Source organism: Bos grunniens, chromosome 8 (assembly GCF_055505025.1).
Source record: "Bos grunniens cultivar Pamir isolate PY7600 chromosome 8, Bosgru_T2T1.0, whole genome shotgun sequence".
NCBI classification, from domain to species: domain Eukaryota; kingdom Metazoa; phylum Chordata; class Mammalia; order Artiodactyla; family Bovidae; genus Bos; species Bos grunniens.
The window spans coordinates 49,830,345-49,852,986 of NC_141172.1; the positions used below are offsets into that span (position 1 = coordinate 49,830,345).

The following is a 22,642-nucleotide window of genomic DNA, read 5'->3' on the forward strand; positions in this document are numbered from 1 at the left end:
CCTTCTACATGGTATCCAAGGTATCTTGCAAGGGTGGGTCCAGCTGCCTGGAAAGGCTTACTGTGCTAGATGGCCAGCACGCCAACTCAGGCTCTCCCCAAACTCCTTACCATCTAACCAGGCACACTTTTTGCCCTCAGGCACTTTCTGTTCTGTTCCTTCCTGCACACCAGTGATAAGATGATCTAGCTGACCATTTTCCACAGGGAATGATCATCTGTCTTCTCTTGCTCTTGAAACTGAAATTCAAGGCAATCTTGCCCTGAAGCATTTTCTGTTTAGTTAAGCTGGAAATGATCTCTTTCTCCTTTTATTTCTTGTAACATTTGCTGTTTTTACTTTTCAGTTATCATGTGTCAAATATTTTGTGCCATAGTTACTTTGTGTTTATCTTCACTCCTTATCTCATTGAGCAAATTGCTTTTGCTTCAGATAACATAGTGCCTGGCATAGAGTAAGTGCTTTAAAAAAGTTATGCAGTCAAGTTGACTCTTCCCCCTTTTCTATGTAGAGTCCTATGAATTTTAACAATGTGTATATTTGCATAACCACCACAATCAGGATATAGAATAGCTCCCTGCCTCAAATAACTTCATGGGCTGTCCTTTTATAGTCATACCCTCCTGCTACTTCACCGGCTGTCAATTACTCCAGTGACTGTCAATTACTGATCTGTTCCCCATCTCTGCTGTCTTCCAGAAAGGCATGTAAATGGAATCATTCAGCATATAATCTTTTGAGACAGATTTCTTTCATTCAGCATATCTCTGAGGTTATTCAAATTTGTTGCATGTATCCTTTTTTAAACTTCCATTTTATGAATGTAACACAGTTGTTGCTGAATGTTTGGGTTGTTTCCAGTTTTTGGCAATTATGAAAAGCCATAAACATTTAGGTACATGTTTAGTACTTTTTTGTAAGAATGGAAAACAAATCAGATTTCCCTGTATTTCCATCTTTAGCAGCGGGTGAAGCTGCAGAAATGGAACAGGGGCTTGAATTCTAACCTCCCACAAGTGCTTGGACCTTTTCTTGCGCCCATAATTTCCTTCCCCGTCCCGTCCTTCAAATTGTTGTTGTTGCTAAGTCACTTTAGTCGTGTCCCCCTCTGTGCGATCCCATAGACAGCAGCCCACCAGGCTCCCCCATCCCTGGGATTCTCCAGGCAAGAACACTGGAGTGGGTTGCCATTTCCTTCTCCAATGCATGAAGTGAAAAGTGAAAGGGAAGTCGCTCAGTCGTGTCTGACTCTTAGCGATCCCATGGACTGCAGCCTACCAGGCTCCTCCGTCCATGGGGTTTTCCAGGCAAGAGTACTGGAGTGGGGTGCCATCACCTTCTCCAGTCCTTCAAATCTGTTTACTTTGAAAATCTACATTTCTTTGGCCACACACTCAAGGCTTGGTGCTCCGATGTGTGCTACCTTAACCAGGCTATACTTGTATATCAGATTTTCCTGATGCATTCAGCAGCTGGTCCAGGGGGGGTCTCCACAGGGTTCTCCCCTCCAGACTAGTATGGGGTCCGCGCGGGCCACTACTGACTACCTGTTGTTGAAGGGGACCGTGGGCAGAAGCACAACTAAGGAGGCTGGATTGAGGCAGCGTGGGGCAGGTCTCTGGAGGACCCTCCCCACTGCCCTCACCTTGTTGGTCCGCCCCCTCCCACCTGACCTGGCTAGTCTCTTGAGGTCTGGGCGAGGAGGGTTCTCCCCACTACCTGCAGCCACAGGTTGGCGTTTTGGGGAGGCTGTGGCTTTGGCACCTGGAACAAAAGGCCTCTCGCCAATGTGTTTTGTGCTCTGCTGCACCCTCTGCCTCTGGGGCAGCCAGCATCCCTGCTGTTGCCACATTTCCGAGTGAGTTCCACAAAGGAAGGCTGCCGGCGTCCTTGCATTCATATCCCCTGCCCTGGGGCACCGGAGCCCAGGCCTCCACTTCCAGCTTGGGCGCCAGCCACCTCTTAAGCGCCTTTTCAGTGAGTAGATGACACATGGTCAACATTGTTTCAACTGCTGGCTCTTATGGACTGCTTTTTGTTAGCAAAACTGGGAATAGGCCTCAGTGGAGGCCAAAAGAGAGAATCTGTTTACTGTTCACCTGTAATTCAGTCAGTTCTGACACTCAACCTCGGGTTAGCACTAATATCGCTCAAGTTAAGGGCTTAGTCCTACAAGACTGCCCCTGGCCACCCTTCAGAGGCCAGGCACAAGCCCAGTGTGCTTCTGACCTGCTAGTTATGATTCAGATATACTTATGACCTCCTGCCCCATCTTGAGTGTGATAATTTGCTAAAGTGGCTCATAGAACTCAGGAAAATAGTTTACAGCCAAGTGGAAGAGCTGCATAAGGCCAAGTGTGGGGGAAAGAATGAGGTGGCGGAGGCGGGGGGGTGTCCCTGCCTCTCTGAGTGTGGTGCTCTCCACATGTTCACTAACCCAAAAGTTCTCCAAACCCCTTCCCTTAGGGTTTCTTAATGGAGGCTTCATACACATACATGGTTGATTAAATCATTGGTCATAGGTGATTAACTCTACCTCCAGTCCCTCCTTCCTCCCAGGTGGGACTGAATGTTCCAACCCTCTAATCACAGGCTTGTTTCCCTGGATTAACAGCCTTCATCCTGAGGCTTTCCAAGATCCCCAGCTGTTAGTCATGTCGTTAGCGTACAAAAAAGACACCACTTCAGAGGTTACAAGGGTTTTAAGGAACTGTGTGCCAGGAAAAGGAGTGGGAGATCAAATACACATTTCTTAATACATATTTTCTCTCTATATGTATAATTAATGTATATTTTATACATACATAAAAATTATACATACAAGTTACATTGTATGTGCATATATAATGAGTAGTTCTGAAATAGTCATACAATGATCTTTCAGATTTCAGACAAAGAGAATTACTTCTGGCTAACTGTGGGTGTCACTGAGGTATGATCAATATTATTTGGATTCTGAAGTCAAATAGTTGCTTTCCAAACAGAGGCTTGACCTTGCAAATCAAGGAAATATAGGCACTTATATAAAGATTTATTTTGTGATTTATGTAGAACTGACCATTTCTGAAATGCTTGTTTGTATCATTTATATCAAATGATCTGAAATGTCAGTTTATATATCATTGATAGAATCATTCCCTATGATTCAGAAATACAGAATATTTTAAATATAGCTGTTTTTATTTTAAAAAGAAATTGTCACTGTAGACATTCTTAGAAATTTCAAATAGAGCAAGACATTCTCAGAAAAAAGTCAAAAGAGTACAAAACATTCTGACTTCTCCTTTTACTAACAGAGAGCCATATGTTTTACAAAATATGGCATAGAGAAAAAGGCATTCATTTTCAGGGAGAATTGTTTTAAGTCTTGGATTAGCTGCAAATTTCCTCATCTCTTAAATGAGAGTACTGTTGGCTACCAAGCAAAATGGGTTTGCAGATGTCGAGATAATATACAGAAAATACTAGTTGTATTATTCATTTAATAAGTACTAAGTTCTTGTCTTCTTCTCTGAAATTTAACTTCCTTATCTGTAAAATTTCATTTTAAATTGTCTACCATGAGTCAAACCTAGAGAATAAAAGAGAATGTAAAACATAATGGGCTTCCCTGGTGGCTCAATGGTAAATAAAACCCCCCACCCCACCACCCACCCCCCGCCACTGCAGAAGACATGGTCTCCATCCCTGGAAGATCCCCTGGAGAAGGAAATGGCAGCCCACTCCAGTATTCTTGCCTGGGAGATCCCTTGGACAGAGGAGCCTGGCAGGCTGCAGTCCATGATGTCACAAAAGAGTCAGACATAACTTAACTGATCACCAACAACAAAGGACATAATAGTTAACTTGTTGATCTTGAAATATTGTGTCTGGAAGATACATCTGTTCGCAATTCAAGCAATCACAAAAAGTAAAAATAAAAAAATCCAGAGCTTTAAAAATTTTTATAAATCATTTGGTTTTAGTACTACACTTAAAGATAAGGAGGGCTTCCCTGGTAGTTCAGCTGGTAAAGAATCCCCCTGCAATGCAGGTTCGATCCCTGGTAAGTTGTTTTCTATTTAAAATTTCTTCAGAGGGTATGATGCAGGAGGTTATGCATTGTGATTCTATCTTTCAAATTAAGAACTATATAAATAAGGAATAATGACATTAAATGTTTAACCTTGAACTCAAAGATTCCCAAATGCTCTGTCAGTTCAGTTCAGTTGCTCAGTCATGTCCAATTCTTTGCGACCCCATGGCCTGCAGCATGCCAGGCCTCCATGTCTATCACCAACTCCAGGAGTCCACCCAAACCCATGTCCATTGAGTTGGTGATGCCATCCAACCATCTCATCCTCTGTCGTCCCCTTCTTCTCCTGCCCTCAATCTTTCCCAGCATCAGGGTCTTTTCAAATGAGTCAGCTGTTCACATCAGGTGGCCAAAGTATTGGAGATTCAGCTTCAATATCAGTCCTTCCAATGAATACTAAGGACTGATCTCCTTTGGGATGGACTGGTTGGATCTCCTTGTAGTCCAAGGGACTCTCAAGAGTCTTCTCCAGCACCACAGTTGAAAAGCATCAATTCTTCAGCACTCAGCTTTCTTTATAGTCCAACTCTCACATCTGTACATGATTACTGGAAAAACCATAGTCTTGACTAGATGGACGTTTGTTGGCAAAGTAACGTCTCTGCTTTTTAATATGCTGTCTAGTTTGGTCATAACTTTCCTTCCAAGGAGTAAGCATCTTTTAATTTTATGGCTACAGTCACCATCTGCAGTGATTTTGGAGCCCCCCAAAATGAAGTTTTGCACTGTTTCCCCATCTATTTGCCATGAAGTGATGGGACCAGATGCCATGTGTTAAGATTCTAATTATTCTTCTTATAAGATAAGGCAGTTTTGCTATAAGAATGGTCTTTATGGAGATGGGTACTTCAGTCTTATGATAGCCTTACGCTTAGTCACTTAAAATCCTTTCCCAGCCTAATGGTACAAGCACTCCCATTAATGTGCCAAGATTGGCTCTTACCTAAGACTGCATGCCCAAAGCAGGGTTTTGTAGATATTGCATGAGCTTGCATGCTCCATTCTGTCTGACACCTTGCGACCCCATGGACTATAACCTACCAGCCTCCTTTGTCCTTGGCATATTCCAGGAAGAATACTGGAGTGGGTTGCCATTTCCTCCTCTAGGGCATCTTCCTGACTCAGGGATAGAACCTGCATCTCCTGCATCAGTAGGCAGATTCTTTACCACTGAGCCATCTAGGAAGCCAGATATTGCATAAGTGCCCCTAAGTTCAAGTTCCCTTCCAGACTCATCTACTTTTCTTGGCTTGGGACTTACCTGGTTCATTTGTTAAGAATCAGTGCAGGGGACATGGGTTCAACCCTGGTAAAGGAACTAAGATCTCACATGTCTCAGGGCAATTAAACCTGCATGCCCAAACTAGAGAAGCTACAATGAAGACCCAGCTAGCCAAAACAAAACTAAAATACTGTGGCTTGTACATCAACTTTCCTGTGCCCCTTAGCCAACTGATGTCATGTCTATTCATGATCAGTTTCTGTATATCTGTATTTGCATTTATTTGTATGGCACCTTTAGACTTTTCACCTTGACACAAACATGGAGGTTCTGTAGGATGGTTCTTCCAGTAACTACTCAGTGCTGCATACTGCAGTCACTGGCAAGAATTGCTTCTCTTCTAAATTCTGCTAGATGAGTCTGATGATCCTCTAACCCGCTTACCATCTGGGTATTAGCCTAAGATCCTAAAACAAGCCATGGAGATGGGAATTGAATCAAGATCTACCTGACTGCAGAGCTCTGTTTTCAAGTTTTAAGCTAAATTGCTAATGCAGTCCCACTATTTGGGTCTCAGTTAACATGAAAAGGGCTTCCCTGGTGGCTCAGCTGGTAGGGAATCTGCCTGTAATGTGGGAGACCTGGGTTCGATCCCTGGGTTGGAAAGATCCCCTGGAGAAGGGAAAGGCTACCCACTCCAGTATTCTGGCCTGAAGAATTCCATGGACTGTATATAGTCCATGGGGTCACAAAGAGTCGCACACGACTGAGTGACTTTTACTTTAACATGAAAAAGGTAAATTTGTGTTAATTGCATCGAACATTTTAGTTTTTCAGATTTTAGCTTCCTCTAAGGATTATGATGGTTCATAAATAGATAAGGAATTTTGGAATCACCCAGAAAGTAGGCATACTCACTCTTCACTGATACTGTGCTCACTTATCCATATCAGCTCTCTAGATTGATCTGAGATCACTGAGGGAAGCACAAAGAGGTTCTGAGTAGTGAGAAATGACACAGAAACCACAGCTTGCAAAACTGTACTATAACTTGCAAAACAGAGAAACTTGTACCAAACCATGACTGCAAGGCAAACTAAGCTCTGATCCCTAACACCAGCTCATTCAGACTCCTACATTCAAGAGAAGTCACAAACTTGATTTAATGGTAACTGTATAAGGACTTGTATCTTTGAAAGATAAAAACCACTGATTGTACCAATAACTCACCTAGTTGGCAAATTTTTACTGATCCCCACCAAAGACCTTGCTCGTTATCTTCTGTCCTAAAACAACTGAATGACAAATTCCAGGCTCCCAAACCCTGTAAATACCTTTCTGTAAATATTCTAGTTTGAGATGTGTGTGCTCCCTCTTGCTACATGAAACTAATAAACTTAACCCTTTTTAAAAAAAAATTTTTTTTTTATTTTACATTCCATGAACTGAGGAGCCTTGTGGGCTACAGTCCATGGGGTCACAAAGAGTCAGACATGACTGAGCAACGAACGCTTTGATTTCATAGCCAATTAACAATAGTTTCAGGTGCTCAGCAGAGCGACTCAGCCATGCATATACATGTATCCATTGTCCCCCAGACCCCTTTCTCATCCAGGCTGCCACATGACATTGAGTGGAGTTCCCTGTGCTATATACAGTGTGTCCTTGTAAAACTAACCTTCTTTTGATCAAGACTGTGTTTTGGTAATTTTTGGTGAATCAACTTTAATAGCAGAAGAAAGAGACTAGTGAAACAGAAAAAGAAGAATCAGATATTACATCTCGAGAAATATAGTACTGTGTGTGGCCGCTCCAACGAAAGATCACGGACTGGCTGGCTTAAAGAATAAAAATGTATTTCCTCAGTTCTGGAGGCTGGTGGATTGAGATCAGGATACCGGCAGGTTTGGTTCCTCCTGAGGCCTCTTTCCTCTCTCCTGAAGATGGCTATCTTCTTGCTGTGTCTTTCTTTCGTGGGTGTATACCCCTGGTGTCTCTTTGTGTGACCACATTTCCTCTTCTTACAAAGACATCAGTCAGATTGGATAAGGGCTTACCTCAGTGGCTGCATTTTAACTTAGTCATCTCTTTAAAGAGATGTAACCACAAGCATAACACAGTGAGTAAAATCTTTTCCCCTCAGAATGGACACTTTTTTTTAAAAAAAAATTATTGTTTAATTGAAGGATAATTGATTTACAGAATTTTGTTTTCTGCCAAATATCAACATGAATCAGCCATAGGTACACATATGTCTCCTCCCTCTTGAACCATCCTCTCTTTTCCCTCCCCCTCTCACCCCTCTAGGTTGATACAGAACCTCTGTTTGATACAGAACCCCTGAGTCATACAGCAAATTCCCATTAGCTATCTACTTTACATGTAAGTTTCCATGTTATTCTCTCCATACATCTCATCCTCTCCTTCCTCCCTGCACACTCCCCCCACCCCACTGTGTTCTTAAGTCTGTTCTTGTCTGTTTCTCCATTGCTGCCCTGCAAATAAATTCATCAGTACCATCTTTCTTGACTCCATATATATGCATCAGTATACAATATTTATCTTTCTCTTTCTGACTTACTTCACTCTGTATAATAGCTCTAGGTTCATCCACCTCATTAGAACTGACTCAAATGTATTCTTTTTTATAGCTGAGTAATATTCCATTGTATATGTACCACAGTTTCTTTATCCATTCATCTTTTGATGGACATCTAGGTTGCTTCCATGTTCTAGCTATTGTAAGTAGTGCTGCAAGGAACAATGGGATACATGTGTCATTTTTATTTTTGTTTCCTCTGGGTATATGCCTAGGAGTGGGATTGCTGGGTCATATGATGGTTTTATTCCTAGATTTTTAGGAATCTCCATACCACCTTCCATAGTGGCTCTATCAATTTACATTCCCACCAACAGTGCAAGAGGATCCCTTTTCTCCACATTCTCTCCAGCATTTATTGTTTGTAGATTTTTTGATGATGGCCATTATGTCTGGTGTGAGGTGATATGTCATTGTAGTTTTGATTTGCATTTCTCTGATAATGAGTGATGTTGAGCATCTTTTCATGTACATCACACTTACGCAGATAGTGAAGAAGAACTAAAGAGCCTCTTGATGAAAGTGAAAAAGGAGAGTGAAAAAGTTGGCTTAGCTCAACATTCAGAAAACTAAGATCATCACATCCGGTCCCATCACTTCATGGCAAATAGATGGGGAAACAGTGGAAACAGTGGCTGACTTTATTTTGAGGGACTCCAAAATCACTGCAGAAGGTGATTGCAGCCATGAAATTAAAAGATGCTTACTCCTTGGAAGGAAAGTTATGGCCAACCTAGATAGCATATTCAAAAGCAGAGACATTACTTTGCCAACAAAGGTCTGTCTAGTCAAGGCTATGGTTTTTCCAGTGGTCATGTATGGATGTGAGAGTTGGACTGTGAAGAAAGCTGAGCGCCAAAGAATTGATGTTTTTGAACTGTGGTGTTGGAGAAGACTCTTGAGAGTCCCTTGGACTGCAAGGAGATCCAACCAGTCCATCCCAAAGGAGATCCGTCCTGGGTGTTCATTGGAAGGACTGATGCTAAAGCTGAAACTCCAGTACTTTGGCCTCCTGATGTGAAGAGCTGACTCATTTGAAAAACCGTGATGCTGGGAAAGATTGAGGGCAGGAGGAGAATGGGATGACAGAGGATGAGATGGTTGTATGGCATCACTCAGTGGACATGGGTTTGGGTGGACTCCGGGAGTTGGTGATGGACAGGGAGGCCTGACGTGCTGTGGTTTATGGGGTCGCAAAGAGTCAGACACGACTGAGCAACTAAACTGAACTGAATTAGCCATCTGTATGTCTTCTTTGGAGAAATATCTGTTTAGGTCTTTTTCCCACTTTTTGGTTGAGTTGTTTTTCTGGTATTGACTTGAATGAGCTGCTTGTATGTTTTGGAAATTATTCCTTTGTCAGTTGCTTAATTTGCTATTATTTTCTCCCATTCTGAAGGCTGTCTTTTCATCTTATAGTTTCCTTTGCTGTGCAAAAGCTTTTAAGTTTAATTAGGTCCCACTTGTTTATTTTTGTTTTTATTTCCATTACTCTAGAAGGTGGGTCATAGAAGATCTTGCTTTGATTTATGTCATCGAGTATTCTGCCTATGTTTTCCTCTAAGAGTTTTATAGTTTCTGGTCTTACATTTAGGTCTTTAATCCATTTTGAGTTTATCTTTGTGTATGGTGTTAGGAAGTGTTCTAATTTCCTTCTTTTACACGTAGCCATCCAGTTTTACCAGCACCATTTATTGAAGAGACTGTCTTTGCCTCATTGTATATTCTTGTCTCCTTTGTCAAAAATAAGGTACCCTTAGATATGTGAGTTTATCTCTGGGCTCTCTATATTGTCCCATTGGTCTATATTTCTGTTTTTGTGCCAGTACCATTCTCAGAAAGGACACTTTGTATCTTGTGTTTTTCATGTCGGTGGCTCAGTCATGTCTGACTCTTTGTGATCCCATAGACTGCAGCATGCCAGGCTTCCCTGTCCATCACCAACTCCCAGAGGTTACTCAAACTCATGTCCATCGAGTCGGTGATGCCATCCAACCATCTCACCTTCTGTTGTCCCCTTCTCCTCCTGCCTTCAACCTTTCCCAGCATCAGGGTCTTTTCCAATGAGTCATTTCTTTGCCTCAGGTGGCCAAAGTATTGGAGCTTCAGCATCAGTTCTTCCAATGAATGTTCAGGACTGATTTCCTTTAGAATTGACTGGTTTGATGTCCTTGCAGTCCAAGGGACCCTCAAGAATATTTTCCAACGCCACAGTTCAAAAGCATAAATTCTTCAGTGCTCAGCTTTCTTTGTAGTCCAACTCTCACACCCTTACATGACTACTGGAAAAATGATAGCTTTGACTAGATGGACCTTTGTTGGCAAAATAACATCTCTGCTCTTTAATATGCTATCTAGGTACATGTCTTTCATGGACATAGTAAGAAACCTTTACATTAACATGATATTGGATCAATTTTTTACCTGCAGAGCCATGAACAGATACCTAGTTGCCTGATTAAAACATGGAGTTTCCCATGTTCAGTGCAGCTTTAAAAACTGCTGCTGCTGATCTTATATTTACTTTTTCAACAAGATCTCTTTGTACAGAATTCTTTCATTCTCTACTTTCCACCCTTGCCAGTAAGAATATCACTCTTGTTCTGGGATAAACACATTTTTAAATTCAGTCACATTCATAAGTATTGGGTGTTAGGCCTTGAACACCCAATGTGAATTTGAGGGGTATACAGCACAGCCTATAACAAGGAACATAGATGTTTGGGGCTGTTTTAGATAAGCATACTGGTTTGGGTGTGAGGGTACTGAAGGAACAATCTTTTTTCCTTGGTTCTCTACTCTCATCATTCAGGGAAGTATGGGCCAACCCTTGGTTGAGCCTTCCTCAACCGGGGAGTTACCAACAACATATCAGGTGAATCATCAGGACAGGCTCCCTCAGTGAATTCCATGAAATGAATCATCTCAATTTTTTTTCCTGCATTGAAACATGATGGATAATATTCCCTAGTACAACATAACCATGGTCATGTTCTTACTGCCCTCAAGCTAACACTTACTTTGCCTTTTTCAATCAGTTAAGTATGTTAAGTGCAAGTAAATAAGGGTGATACTATACAGAGAACAAGACCATTCTACTTTATTTTATTTTTAGAAAAACACACGAATAATTTGCAAACTTTAGCTCTTTGATACTCATCAATTTGTTGTCTGGTTGTCTTCATATCCTTGGAGATTATGTGATCCTAATATAATTATTTCAACATTAGTCTCACATGCTATTGGAAATCTGTGTTTTCCCCAGTATCTCCAGAGTTCTCCAGACATTTATGTTTCTTCAGGTCACCCCTGCTCTAATTTCTTGTTTCTTCTGAATCCTCCTAGTTTTTTCCTTGCTATGATCTCATCTTCCCTATTAATTTCTTCTTCTTGTGAATACCAACACAGCCCTTGGAAAGCCCTATAGTAACCACAAGATCACATGCCTTACGTGGATCTTCTATATACTTACCATGTATACATTTTGTCCGGAGAAGGCAATGGCACCCCACCCCAGTACTCTTGCCTGGAAAATCCCATGGGCAGAGGAGCCTGGTAGGCTGCAGTCCATGGGGTCGTGAATAATCGGACATGACTGAGAGACTTCACTTTCACTTTTCACTTTCATGCATTGGAGAAGGAAATGGCAACCCACTCCAGTGTTCTTGCCTGGAGAATCCCAGGGACGGGGGAGCCTAGTGGGCTGTCGTCTATGGGGTCACATAGAGTCGGACACAACTGAAGTGACTTAGCAGCAGCAGCAGCATACATTTTGTCAAAATTAAATTTTCTTTTGGTCTGCTGTCACCTTTCTCATCTTTCAACACTCTACAGAGTTATTTTCATGTTTATATTTTTAAAATTATTTATATTTGAGTGTGATTGGGAAGAAGAGAGAGGGAAATGTGTATGCTTGGCTAGTTATCTTGAAAACTAGCCATCACTGCTAGTTTTTAAAGGGAAAAAAGTTAAGTGATTATATCATAGGTAAAAGAAAGTCAAAGAGTTAAAAATTTCCATATCAACATTCATGATTCATTAAATCACACCCAAGATTTCTGGTTTGTGTTGCAATTACTTACTGAAATAAATTTCTACACCCAAGATGGAGCTGCAGCTGCCTGGGGTGCCAAATAAGCAAACTGAAACGTGGATTTTTGTGTCCCTGTAAATGCTTTGCTTGATCAGAAGTGCAGTATGTCCAGTCAGCTAACCCCAATACCAAGACAACTTTGGGAAAAAAGCTGAACAACTGGAGGTCAGGATATGTAGTTTATTCGTCTAGGTATCTCACATAGATATCTACAGTATCTGATATACATTAGATGCTCAATATATGTTTAATCAAGTGAGCAAGTAAAAGGCTTTAGTTTTTATTATCAGTTCTGATATTGGCCACTAGAGGGCACTAGTTGCAATGATTAAAAATTAGTATTCCTAAACAGTTATATTCAGAATTTGGTACCTGTAGTAGGAAATGGCAACCCACTCCAGTACTCTTGCCTGGAAAATCCTATGGATGGAGAAGCATAGTAGGCTACGGTCCATGGGGTCGCAAAGAGTTGGACACGACTGAGCGACTTCACTTCAGTATTAATTCTGAAATAAACTTTGATCACACTTTATGTGCAATGTGATTTCTGGTGTTTCCTTTGAAAAAGGCAGCTTTATCTGAGGGCTACCCTGCATTTTCTGCTAAATTCTGTGAAGTCTGCAGTATGAATAATATTATAATGAAAAGAATTCAGGAATAATGGAAAGATCTTTTTTCTCAGGGAATGTGAGGAAATAGAAATAAGTTAAATAATGGAAAATAAATAGAAAAACTTAACAAATAGATAAATGAAGAGATAGGATTGAACAAGACTATACAGAGGAGAAAAGGAGAGTGGAGGGTTCATGTGTATTAAAGGGAGTATCTTTTGATGTGGTATTTCTTCATTCATTTTCCCTTTACCAGTGCTTCTCAAACTTGAGTGTTGAAGTGGGCTGAATGGAGATCCCCTTAAAGGATTTGTCTCCAGAACCGGTGAATGTGATAGGAATGGATGTCTTTGCAGGTGTGCTTAAGTTAAAGATCTCCAGTTCAGTTCAGTTCAGTTCAGTCACTCAGTCGTGTCCGACTCTTTGCAACCCCATGAATCGCAGCACGCCAGGCCTCCCTGTCCATCACCAACTCCCGGAGTTCACTCAGACTCACGTCCATCGAGTCAGTGATGCCATCCAGCCATCTCATCCTCTGTCATCCCCTTCTCCTCCTGCCTCCAATCCCTCCCAGCATCAGGGTCTTTTCCAATGACTCAACTCTTCGCATGAGGTGGCCAAAGTACTGGAGTTTCAGCTTTAGCATCATTCCCTCCAAAGAAATCCCAGGGCTGATCTCCTTCAGAATGGACTGGTTGGATCTCCAGGTGAACCCTAAATCCAGTGATGGGAGTCCTCATAAGAGATAGAGAAGAGAAGGCCGTGTGGGGACGGCAGCAGGTTTGGAGTGAGGCAGCCACAAGGAATGTCAACAGCCATCAGATCCTGGAAAAGGCCAGGAAGAGAAGGAGCCTTCAGAGGGAGGCCAGCCCTGCTGACGCCTCCAGAACTGTGGGAAAATAAATTTCTGTTGCTTCAAGGTACTGGTTTCCGGTAATTCGCCATGGCAGCCCCAGGAAATGAACACGGGTGTGCACCAGGCTCACCTGGAGGATGAGTGAAGCACACACTGCGGTTCTCCAGTTCCACAGTGTCTGAGTCAGTAGGTGTGAGTCAGGGGCGAGAGGTCACATTTCTGACAAGTTTCCAGGAGATGGTGCTGCTAATCTGGGAACATTTTGAGAATCATAGATCTAGACTTAACAGGTTTTCAGTACTGGCTTTACATTACAAATTTTCCAGGGATGCTCTTAGAACACTCAGAGATTCTGATTTTTAATCAGTCTCTAGTGGGACTTAGGGATCAGTAGTTTAAAAAACTCAGCAGGTGATTCTGATTATAGCTGGCAAAGAACTACTTTAGACTTGCCATTTACTTTAAAATTCCTCCAAAGTAGCCTGATGATATGAAAAGTGATGTATTTATGAGACTTTAAAAGCAATTGATTGAATCATTAATATAAAATTAACAGTGATTGGTTTTTTCTTCCTCCCACCCCCTACCCTGACAGTGATTATTTTTAAGAAGTCAGGAATGAGAATATATTTAAATTTTTTTTTATATTGGAGCATAGTTGATTAATAGTGTTGTGTTAGTTTCAGGTGTGCAGTAAAGTGATTCAGTTGTATATATAAATATTTCTATTCTTTTTCAAATTCTTTTCCCATTTAGGTTACTATCGTGTTTTGAACAGTGTTCCTTGTGCTACACAATAAGTCTTCACTGGTTATCTATTTTAAATATAACAGTGTGAGCATATCAAACCCAAACTCCCAATCTATCCTTCCCCTCTATCGTTTTTCCCTTGTAACTGTAAATTTGCTTTTAAGTCTTGAGGCTGTTTCTATTTTGTAAATAAGTTTATTTGTATCATTTTTTTAGATTCCTCATATAAGTGATATCATATGATATTTATCTTCCTCTGTTTTTTAAGTGTTTTTATTAATTAAATAATTTATTTTGGCTGGGCTGGGTCTTTGTTGCTGTATGCAACCTTTCTCTAGTTGGGGTGAGGGGGGCTACACTCCAGTTGCAACGCATGGGCTTCTTATTGTGGTGGCTTCTCTTGTCGTGGGCGTGGGCTGTAGGGTGCTCCGGCTTCCACCTAGGCTCAGTAGTTGTGGCTCGTGGGCTTAACTGATCTGTGGCATGTGGAGCTTTTTGGACCAGGAACTCATGTTCCTTGCATTGGCAGGCAGATTCTTAACCACTGGACCACCAGGGAAGCCCTTTCTCTGTTTACTAAGTATGATCATCTCCAAGTCCACCAATGCTTCTGCAAATGGCCTTACTTCATTCTTTTTAATAGTCGAATAATATTCCATTGTATACATGTATCACATCTTTATCCATTCATCTGATGATGGACATTTAGGTTGCTTCTATGTCTTGGCTGTTGTAAATAGTGCTACAGTGAACACTGGGGTGCATGTATCCTTTTGAATCATGTTTTTCTCCAGATATGTGTCCGGTAATGGGATTGTTGGATCATATGGTAGCTTTTTAGTTTCTTAAGGAACCTCCAAACTATCCAATGAGAATCTGTTTTAAAATGATTTCCTAAAACTATAAGGTCTTAATGTTACACTTAATTCTCAGATAATGGGGTCCAAAGGAAGTGCTACATTTTTGTTAGCATGTTACACTGACAAATGGTTTGGTACATTTCTTCTCTGCAATTAATTTCTGAGTAATGTCCTTAATATGGTATTTGGGACTTTGTGGTGTTAGAAATGCACATCTTGTAGAGTAGAATTTAGAACTCAAACACTAGAGATTTAAAAGATGACTGATTACTGGCTAGATTGGGCTCTCCTCTTTTGACTTCCTCTCTTCTCCTCCTAGTCACATCTGTCTCCCTCCTCCCTCTTCTCCTCTTCTCCATGTAACTCTGTGCACCTCTCTTGGTATCCCTCACTGTGGAGAATTTTTTCACCATTAACCTTAATGTTTTATCATCTGTGCTGTATGGATGGATAAGTCTTGAGGCTACTGTAAGAATAAGACTGAAAGCCAGAGGCAGGAGGCTTAAATCCAAAACTTGAGAATACCAGAGAACTCCTGATTCCAGGGAACATCAATAGACAAGAGCTCATCCAAAAGTTTCCATACCTACACTGAAACCAAGCTCTACCCAAGAGCCAAGAAGTTCCAGAGCAAGACATATCACGTGAATTTTCCAGCAATGCAGGAACACAGCCCTGAGCATTAAAATACAGCCTGCCCAAATCCATGCAAAACCCATAGACACCCCAAAACTCCCTACTGGACACTTCATTGCACTCCAGAGAGAAGAGATCCAGCTCCACCCACCAGAACACAGACACAAGCTCTCCCCTAACCAGGAAATCTTGACAAGCCACTAGTCCAACCCCACCCACAGGGAGCAAGCTCCATGATAAAGAGGAACCACAAACTTCCAGCCTACAGAAAGTCCACCCCAAACACAGCAATCTAAACAAAATGAAAAGGCAGAGAAATATTCATCAGGTAAAGGAACATGATAAATACCCACCAAACAAAAAAAAAGAGGAGGAAATAGGGAGTCTCCCTGAAAAAGAATTCAGAATAATGATACTAAAGATGATCCAAAATCTGGAAAACAAAATGGAGTTACAGAAAAATAGAGTAGAGACAAGGATTGAGAAGATGCAAGAAATGTTTAACAAGGATCTAGAAGAAATAAAATAGAGTCAATTAATAATGAATGATGCAATAACTGAGGTCAAAAGCACTCTGGAAGGAACCAACAGTAGAATAACTGAGGCAGAAGATAGGATAAGTAAGGTGGAAGATAGAATGGTGGAAATAAATGAAGCAGAGAGGAAAAAAGAAAAAATAATTAAACGAAGACAACCTCAAAAACCTCTGCAACAATGTTAAATGCCCCAACATTTGAATCATAGGAGTCCCAGAGGAAGAAGACAAAAAGAAAGGGCATGAAAAAATACTTGAGGAGATGCTAGTTGAAAACCTTCCTAAAATGGGAAAGGAAATAGCCACCTAGGTCCAAGAAACCCAGAGAGTCCCAAGCAGGATAAACCCAAGGCAAAACACCCAAGTTCAGTGCAGTGCAGTTGCTCAGTCGTGTCCGACTCTTTGTGACCCCATGAATTGCAGCAATAACCACTCCTGGAGTTCACTCAAACTCATGTCCATTGAGGCGGTGATGCCATCCAGCCATCTCATCCTCTGTCGTCCCCTTCTCCTCCTGCCCCCAATCCCTCCAAGCATCAGAGTCTTTTTCAATGAATCAACTCTTCCCATGAGGTGGCCAAAATACTGGAGTTTCAGCTTTAGCATCATTCCTTCCAAAGAACACCCAGGACTTATCTCCTTCAGAATGGACTGGTTGGATCTCCTTGCAGTCCAAGGGACTCTCAAGAGTCTTCTACAGCACCACAGTTCAAAAGCATCAATTCTTCGGCGCTCAGCTTTCTTCACAGTCCAACTCTCACATCCATACATGACCACTGGAAAAACCATAGCCTTGACTAGACGGACCTTTGTTGGCAAAGTAATGTCTCTGCTTTTGAATATGCTATCTAGGTTGGTCATAACTTTCCTTCCAAGGAGTAAGCGTCTTTTAATTTCATGGCTGCAGTCACCATCTGCAGTGATTTTGGAGCCCCCAAAATAAAGTCTGACACTGTTTCCACTGCTATCCCATCTATTTTCCATGAAGTGATGGGACCAGATGCCATGATCTTCATTTTCTGAATGTTGAGCTTTAAGCCAACCTTTTCACTCTCCTCTTTCACTTTCATCAACAGGCTCTTTAGTTCCTCTTCACTTTCTGCCATAAGGGTGGTGTCATCTGCATATCTGAGGTTACTGATATTTCTTCTGGCAATCTTGATTCCAGCTGTGCTTCTTCCAGCCCAGCGTTTCTCATGATGCATAGAAGTTAAATAAGTAGGGTGACAATATACAGCCTTGACGTACTCCTTTTCCTATTTGGAACCAGTCTGTTGTTCCATGTCCAGTTCTAACTGTTACTTCCTGACCTGCATATAGGTTTCTCAAGAGGCAGGTCAGGTGGTCTGGTATTCCCATCTCTTTCAGAATTTTCCACAGTTGATTGTGATCCACACAGTCAAAGGCTTTGGCATAGTCAATAAAGCAGAAATAGTTGTTTTTCTGGAACTCTCTTGCTTTTTCGATGATCCAGCGGATGAAGGCAATTTGATCTCTGGTCCCTCTGACTTTTCTAAAATGGCAAGACACATAATAATCAAATTAATGAAGATCAAACACAAAGAGCAAATATTAAAAGCAGAAAGGGAAAAGCAATAAAATAACACACAAGCGAATCCCCATAAGGATAACAGCTGATCTTTCAAAAGAAACTCTTCAGGCTAGAAGGGAATGGCAGGACATACTTAAAGTGATGAAAGAGAAAAACCTATAACCTAGATTACTATCCCAACAAGGATCTCATTCAAATAAGGAAGGAAAAATCAAAAGCTTTACAGACAAGCAAAAGCTGAGAGAATTCAGCACCACCAAACCAGCTCTTCAACAAATGCCTAAAGGATTTTCTCTAGACAGGAAACACAGAAAAGGTTTATAAACTCAAACCCCAAACAACAAAGTAAATGGCAATGGGATCATCAGTCAGTTCAGTTCAGTCTCTCAGTCGTGTCTGACTCTTTGCGACCCATGAATCGCAGCACGCCAGGCCTTCCTGTCCATCACCAATTCCTGGAGTTCACTCAAACTCATGTCCATCGAAGTGGTGATGCCATCCAGCCATCTCATCCTCTGTCGTCCCTTTCTCCTCCTGCCCCCAATCACTCCCAGCATCAGGGTCTTTTCCAATGAGTCAACTCTTTGCATGAGGTGGCCAAAGTACTGGAGTTTCAGCTTTAGCATCATTCCTTCCAAAGAAATCCCAGGGCTGATCTCCTTCAGAATGGACTGGTTGGATCTCCTTGCAGTCCAAGGGACTCTCAAGAGTCTTCTCCAGCACCACAGTTCAAAAGCATCAATTCTTTGGCACTCAGCTTTCTTCACAGTCCAACTCTCACATCCATACATGACCACTGTAAAAACCATAGCCTTGACCATGTAAGTGCCCAATATGCTACTGGAGATCAGTGGGGAAATAACTCCAGAAAGAATGAAGGGATGGAGCCAAACCAAAACCAATACCCAGTTGTGGATGTGACTGGTGATAGAAGCAAGGTCTGATGCTGTAAAGAGTGATATTGCATAGGAACCTGGAATGTCAAGTCCATGAATCAAGGCAAACTGGAAGTGGTCAAACAGGAGATGGCAAGAGTGAACGTCGACATTCTAGGAATTAGCAAACTAATATGGACTGGAATGGGTGAATTTAACTCAGATGACCATTATATGTACTACTGCAGGCAGGAATCCCTTAGAAGAAATGGAGTAGCCATTATGGTCCACAAAAAAGAGTCTGAAATGCAGTACTTGGATGCAATCTCAAAAACGACAGAATGATCTCTGTTTGTTTCCAAGGCGAACCATTCAATATCACAGTAATCCAAGTCTATGCCCCAACCAGTAACATTGAAGAAGCTGAAGTTGAACGGTTCTGTGAAGACCTACAAGACCTTTTAGAACTAACACCCAAAAAAGATGTCCTTTTCATTATAGGGGACTGGAATGCAAAAGTAGGAAGTCAAGAAACACCTGGAGTAACAGGCAAATTTGGCCTTGGAATATGGAATGAAGAAGGGCAAAGACTAATAGAGTTTTGCCAAGAAAATGCACTGGTCATAGCAAACACACTCTTCCAACAACACAAGAGAAGACTCTGCACATGGATATCACCAGATGGTCAACACTGAGATCAGATTGATTATATTCTTTGCAGCCAAAGATGGAGAAGCTCTATACAGTCAACAAAAACAAGACCAAGAGCTGACTGTGGCTCAGATCATGAACTCCTTGTTGCCAAAATCAGACTTAAATTGAAGAAAGTAGGGAAAACCACTAGACTATTCAGGTATGACCTAAATCAAATCCCTTATGATTATACAGTGGAAGTGAGAAATAGATTTAAGGGCCTAGATCTGATAGATAGAGTGCCTGATGAACTATGGACTGAGGTTCATGACACTGTACAGGAGACAGAGATCAAGACCATCCCCATGGAAAAGAAATGCAAAAAAGAGAAATGGCTGTCTGAGGAGGCCTTACAAAGAGCTGTGAATAGAAGAGAAGTGAAAAGCAAAGGAGAAAAGAAAAGATATAAGCATCTCTATGCAGCGTTCCAAAGAATAGCAAGAAGAGATAAGAAAGACTTCCTCAGCAATCAATGCAAAGAAATAGAGGAAAACAACAGAATGGGAAATACTAGAGATCTCTTCAAGCAAATTAGAGATACCAAGGGAACATTTCATGCAAAGATGGGCTCGATAAAGGACAGAAATGGTAAGGACCTAACAGAAGCAGAAGATATTAAGAAGAGGTGGCAGGAATACACAGAAGAACTGTACAAAAACGATCTTCATGACCAAGGTAATCACGATGGTGTGATCACTCACCTAGAGCCAGACATCCTGGAATGTGAAGTCAAGTAGGCCTTAGAAAGCATCACTATGAACAGGATCATACTTATCAATAATTACCTTAAATGTAAATGGGTTGAATGCCCCAACCAAAAAACATAGACTGGCTGAATGGAATAAAAAACAAGACCCCTATATATGCTGTCTACAAGAGACCCACCTCATACCAAGGAACGTATACAGACTGAAAGTGAAGGTCTGAAAAAAGATATTTCATTGAAATGGAGACCAAAGAAAGTAGGAGTAGCAATACTTATATCAGATAATATAGACTTTGAAATAAAGATTGTGAAAAGAGACAAAGAAGGACACTATATAATGATCAAAGGATCAATCCAAGAAGAAGATGTAACAATTATAATTACATATGCACCCAACATAGGAGCACTGCAATATGTAAGGCAAATGCTAACAAGTATGAAAGGGGAAATTAACGTAACACAATAATAGTGAGAGACTTTAATACCCCACTCACACCTATGGATAGATCAACCAAACAGAAAATTAGCAAGGAAATACAAACTTTAAATGACACAATAGACCAATTAGAGCTAATTGATATCTATAGGACATTTCACCCCCAAACAATGAATTTCACCTTTTTCTCAAGTGCACACACAACATTCTCCAGGATATATCACATCCTGGATCATAAATCTAGTCTTGGTAAATTCAAAAAAATTGAAATCATTTCAAGCATCTTTTCTGATCACAGTGCAGTAAGATTAGATGTCAACTACAGGGGGAAAAAAACCATTAAAAATAAAAACATATGGAGGCTAAACAACATGCTTTTGAGTAACCAACAAATCACAGAAGAAATCAAAAAAGAAATCAGAATATGCATAGAAACAAATGTAAAGGAAAAACAACAACCCAAAACCTATGGGTTTCAGTAAAAGCAGTGCTAAGGGGAAGGTTCACAGCAATGCAAGCTTACCTCAAGAAATGAGAGAAAAATCAAATAAATAACCTAACTTTACATCTAAAGCAACTAGAAAAAGAAGAAATTAAGAACCCCAGGTTAGTAGAAGGAAAAAAATCATAAAAATTAGGTCAGAAATAAATGAAAAAGAAAGGAGACTATAGAAAAAAAAATCAACAAAACTAAAAGCTGGTTCTTTGAGAAGATAAATAAAACAGACAAACCATTAGCCAGACTCATGAAGAAAAAAAGGGAGAAAAATCAAATCAACAAAGTTAGAAATGAAAATGGAGAAACCACAACAGACAACACAGAAATACAAAGGAGCATAAGAGACTACTATCAGCACCTATATGACAATAAAATGGACAATTTGGAAAAAAATGGACAAATTTTTAGAAAAGTATAACCTTCCAAAACTGAACCAGGAAGAAATAGAAAATCTCAACAGACCCATCACAAGCATGGAAATCGAAACTGTAATAAAAAATCTTCCAATAAACAAAAGCCCAAGACCAAATGGCTTCACAGGTGAATTCGATCAAAAATTTAGAGATGAGCTAACACCTATCCTACTCAAACTCTTCCATAAAATTGCAGAGGAAGGTAAACTTCCAAACTCATTCTATGAGGTTGCCATCACCCTAATACCAAAACCAGATAAAGATGCCACAGAAAAATAAAACTACAGGCCAGTATCACTGATGAACATAGATGCAAAAATCCTCAATAAAATTCTAGCAAACAATTCAACAACATAGTAAAAAGATCATACATCTTGACCACATGGGCTTTATCCCAGGGATGCAAGGATTCTTCAATATCTGCAAATCAATCAATGTGATACACCGCATTAACAAATTGAAAGATAAAAATCCTATGATTCTCTCAATAGATGCAGAGAAAGCCTTTGACAAAATTCAACAACTATTTATGATAAAAACCCTCCAGGAAATAGGCATAGAAGGAACATACCTCAACATAATAAAAGCCATATATGATAAACCCACAGCAAACATTATCCTCAATGGTGAAAAATTGAAAGCATTTCCCCTAAAGTCAGGAACAAGACAAGGGTGCCCACTCTCACCACTGCTATTCAACATAGTTTTGGAAGTTTTATCCACAGCAATCAGAGCAGAAAAAGAAATAAAAGGAATCCAGATTGTAAAAGAAGTAAAACTCTTCACTGTTTGCAGATGACATGATCCTCTACATAGAAAACCCTAAAGACCCCACCAGAAAATTGCTAGAGCTAATCAATGAATATATAGTAAAGTTGCAGGATATAAAATTAATACACAGAAATCCCTTGCATTCCTATACACTAACAATGAGAAAACAGAGAACTTAAGGAAACAATTCCATTCACCATTATGACAAAAAGAATAAAATACTTAGGAATAAATCTACCTAAAGAAACAAAAGACCTATATATAGAAAACTATAAAACACTGATGAAAGAAATCAAAGATGACAGAAATAGATGGAGAAATATACCACGTCCATGGATTGGAAGAATTAATATAGTGAAAATGAGTATACTACCCAAAGCAATCTATACATTCAATGCAGTCCCTATCAATCTACCAATGGTATTTTTCACAGAATTAGAACAAATAATTTCACAGTTTG

At 40.5% G+C, this 22,642-nt stretch overlaps 1 long non-coding RNA gene across 1 annotated transcript in view; it reads left to right on the top strand.

Annotated features, from left to right (window-relative positions):
• The first annotated feature begins 1,692 nt into the window (after positions 1-1,692).
• LOC147367049 (uncharacterized) overlaps positions 1,693-22,642 on the top strand; it is a 189,777-nt gene continuing 168,827 nt past the window's right edge. Inside the window, exon 1 of the long non-coding RNA XR_015169752.1 lies at positions 1,693-1,977. This is a non-coding gene — a long non-coding RNA (uncharacterized LOC147367049). The remainder of the gene's footprint in view (positions 1,978-22,642) is intronic.